The sequence below is a fragment of the Cheilinus undulatus genome, linkage group 4 (assembly GCF_018320785.1).
Source record: "Cheilinus undulatus linkage group 4, ASM1832078v1, whole genome shotgun sequence".
Classification (NCBI taxonomy): Eukaryota; Metazoa; Chordata; class Actinopteri; order Labriformes; family Labridae; genus Cheilinus; species Cheilinus undulatus.
In genome coordinates this window covers 22,582,017-22,586,348 of record NC_054868.1, presented here as the reverse complement: position 1 = coordinate 22,586,348, position 4,332 = coordinate 22,582,017, and the positions used below count along the sequence as shown (strand labels likewise).

Genomic DNA, 4,332 nt, shown 5'->3' with positions numbered 1-4,332 from the left:
TTTTAGTGGTTCTGTGCTTACGCGGACATTTCCTGAAACGATCACGAATTTACAGAAAACTTTTACAAAACGAAACGGAAATATAAAGTTTTCGTCTCTGTGTGGACAAGGCCAAAGACATTTGGGACACAGCGTATCAAGAAATCAGCTGTGAACGCAGTATCATTGTTGATTGCATCAGCTGACTGAAAGATTTGCTAAGGCATACTAAAAAGATAATGACAGGGTTGTTGGAGTTACTCAACCCTGATAACGCCCAAATGTCAGACTGGGGGCAGGAAATGAAGGACACTGGTTAGGAATCAGTGGGGAGGGAGGTATGCTAGTATGTCAAAGCTCTATAATACAGACTTGCACGCTGCAGTTAACAGAAAACATACATGTCAACATACATCAGGCATCATCCCTACATACACTAAAGTAGTTTTTTACCTCAGGTTGACCAGTTTGCCTGGCATGGAGGTGATTATCACTAATGACTTAGTCCAGCAGATCTCCTCTTACATGTTTAGACACATAAAGAGAGACAAGAGTCTTGAGGAGTCTACTGAGGAAACAGACTAAATGCAGTACTTTAACAGCTTTTCATCCTTGTTTTGTCATAAACATTATTTTAATCAAACCTTGTGGAGTAAGTGACAAAGTACTAGTGTGTTGTTACTGAATGAGCCTGCTCCAGGAAACTGCTTTTTTGTGCAGTTTAGGAGACAAAAGACCAGATTTTATTACTGAGGCTAACTGAATGATCAGGATATCTAAAATGAGTCAGATTCTTTTAATAAGACAAAAAAAATGTTTAAATAAACGTTTGTTATTCTTAGCTCGGTAGTTTTGGTTAGTTACTATTTGTGTTGATCTATTTTAAAACAAAGAGAAAAAAATGAATCAGGATGAAAAATTGATAAAAGATTGAATCAATATGCAAACCTGGAATCTGAACCCCTGTCAACCAATTTCAAATGTTTACCAGCACTAGATGTCAGAAATAAAAGAAACAGGCATGAAAGCTGAGAAGATTGAAGGAAATGGAAAGCACCGCTACACCAAGGACACTCATTGACCTGTCCCCTCCCATACAACCACCATAGTGCAATAAAGGGAAAAGGTGGACTGAAGGGGGGAGAAAAGAAGAAGAAAGCTCCGTGTTTAGTCTTCATCCTCATCTCATGAGGAATTGGGAACAGAGACATGGCTCTTGGGACCTTGAGGAAATTAAATACTGGATTCAATGGGCAGGCCGACTCAATCACACCACGCTTTTGTAAAATGGCTCGGGGATTGAATCCCTCGCCGCTTAGCTGGGGATGTTATTGCTCTTGTAGCTATTTTTGTTAAACCAGGCTCAAGCACAGGCTGTTCTCACACGTGAATATCTATTTAGAAACCCATACCTTCAAAACACACACAGACCGACCGGGGCAAGACAAGAAATATCACCAACAAAAAGTAGTTAATGGACTGCATCCCCGGTAAAATAAAAGCTTAAGTCACAAATGATACATACTTATAGACCAGATACTTTACTGTGATCATCAAAATATCCCATGGTTTGCATAATAAGGTGTTTAATAGTTTTTCCATGGTGACTGATTATCAGGAGTCAAGGTAAATAGATTTGGGATGTTGAGTCTACAAGAGGAAAGGGGATTTTCTAACTTGACCAAGACTTTGTGCCAGACAAAAAAAGTAAATATTATGTTTTGGTTATGCATATTTTGTGTGTGTAAGTCTTTGGTCAATACATGAGAAATAGGAGGAATAAGTAATAAATGTACCTCTACAAATGTGCGTGAATGTGTCAAATCTTTATCTAATGGGGATGCTTGGTGTAATAACACGCCATTGAGAGATCTGCAGAAAAGTGTGTTTGTTTGAATTAAGACACAGAGAAAGACACAGACTGACTGTATTTCTCTAACTTGTGTTTACAATCACCAAAGCTTTTCCATGCATTGGTAATTAAATCTTTTTTTACACCAGCCACCAAACAGAAGTAGCTGTCGTCCTCTATTATCCAGCAGTCACTGATACATGCAGCCATGCACTTCAGTTGATGTAACATGGAACTAAAACTCCTTTATGAAGATCAACGGCTCTGTAGTTATTGTAATTAGGAATCAATCAGGAGTTGGAACTCTTAAAGGTTCATTTAACCAGTCATACAGCAACCTTTTTCGTCCAGTGTCTAGCTTATGTTTGGAAGCTGAAATGCTAAATGCAAAGCATTTTAGAACTGTATGACAAGTGGTAAATCTTTTTCTATAAGCGTTACAAAATGTCAACATTTTACAAATGCACAGTTGATAAGAAGCTGAAGAAACAAATTGAACTAGAAAAACATCTATATTTAAGATAAGACCTTGCAAAGCTGATGGACAGGCCAGATTCCATGTCTGTTACCAGGCAGAGCAAAGCTTTGATCTCAGTAGGTGCCCAGTCTGAGGATGAAAGGACCAATCTTACTACTATAATTAGAGAGCTATCTGTCTGTCTGTCTGTCTGGATTTTCAAACTTGCCTGTTGCTCCAATTATCATTCATACCTCTCAGACGACTTCTTGCATACACTGGTTTGAAACTGGAACCATGAAAAAATTATAAATATGTCTAGATTTTCGATAAAATCCAAAATTAAAGAGTTATTTTTTGCTTCAGTCTGCTGCCCCTCACGTCCCCATCCACCAATAAAGCTGATGTGCGGTCACTAATATTAGCATAAAAGAGATTTCTGCCAGAAAACAGTACATTTAATCCCCAACTTCTGCCTCTCTGCGCTGGCACAGAGCCAGGCAGCTGATCAGAAGCATTTTTTATAAATTTGAGAGGATTGTTTTTTTTTTTTTTTTTTTTTTTAAAGGGGGGCTGGGGGGGCTTCAGCTCAATCAGTCGACATGCCCACACCATCCTAGAGCAGATTTTACTGCCTCTATAATTTTGAAACCTAATTTTATAAACTTTGACATGTGTTGAGACAATCTAGGGACATTCTGATTTTATGTTTGTCATGGTTAATTTATTTGGCAGTCATTTATGTCTTTCCTGCTAAAGAGTGGCTGCAGGATCAAGCCAGACTCCTCAGTGCAGGTATAGAGGGGGAGGGGTAGAGCTGAGGTAATAAGAAGGCTCAGAATCAGGTGTGTCACCCTTTTGCCACACAGACACAGAGTGTGTTGGAATCACTGCATGGAGACCTCAGAGACGCCAGTGGTGAGGAAAATTTTAATTTAATCACACTAAACAATATAATAACTTTAATTTAGTGACTGAAAGGCTAAAATGATTTGTGTACTGTTAATTTAAGCCCTGCTATTTCAAATGTAGAGTTAAACATTGGCATAGTGACACTGGTGATTTGAGGTCTGATTTATCTTAGGATTTATCTTTAATTCTATTTCATTGTTTAAACTTATAAAGGCAATCTGATTGAGATTGAGATCATTTGATCTGATTTGATCTGATTTGGTTTAAATATTGACCATTTATTGATTGATTGATTTGAAAATAGACCACTAAAACATTAACATCAAGTCAATATATTTTAATCATTAAAGTAGTTACAATAGTTCACATGTATAATTTTGAGTTAAATTTATGAAGTAATTTAAATATTTAAGCATAAAGAATGAACTTGAATGAATTGGTCAAATTATTTAAGTTTAAAAACTGTTCAAGACTTATTGGGGCAAGGTTAAAGTGATTTAAATAATTTAAATAATTTAAAGAATTAAGAAAGTCAATTGATATATTTGCAGTTGATCCTTTGTTCAAAATGTATTTAAAATGGACATTAATAAGGCATTGATTTGAATCCTTTTAATGACAGCCTGATTCTTTATCTATTTTTTTTGAGGTTATCAACCTGCTACTGCCACTGCTACTTCAACTGTTGTGACCAATAAATGGAGTAACATGAAGCAAGCTGAGTTGTGTCCAGCGTTCTCTGTTGATCTCCAGGCCTCAAGCGAGTAGGGGCAGGCAATGATACCAGGAAAAAGGGAAAATTAACTCGACAACATGTTTCTCATGGTGGAAATTTGGCCTGACGGTTCATAGCAAAATGGCCTGTCATACAACAGACCTAAAATGCAGGTTTTTATATCACTTCACAGTGAATTTAAATAAAAACAGAATGCAATGATTTGCAAATCTCATAAACCCAGATTTTATTCACAATAGAACATAAATGACATATCAGTTGTTAAAACTGGGACGTTTCACCATTTAAGGAAAAATATAAACTAATTTGAATTTGATGGCCGCAAACCTTCTGAAAAAACATCGATACAGGGCAACAAAAAAACAGCTGGAGGCGCATTCTGAAACTAATTGGGTT

The 4,332-nt window shown here is 36.8% G+C and overlaps 1 long non-coding RNA gene across 1 annotated transcript; it reads left to right on the top strand.

Annotated features, from left to right (window-relative positions):
• The first annotated feature begins 3,152 nt into the window (after positions 1-3,152).
• Positions 3,153-3,917, top strand: LOC121507883. The gene is made up of 2 exons (XR_005991767.1): positions 3,153-3,206; positions 3,850-3,917. It is a non-coding gene; the product is annotated as an uncharacterized LOC121507883 (long non-coding RNA).
• The last annotated feature ends 415 nt before the right edge of the window (positions 3,918-4,332 follow it).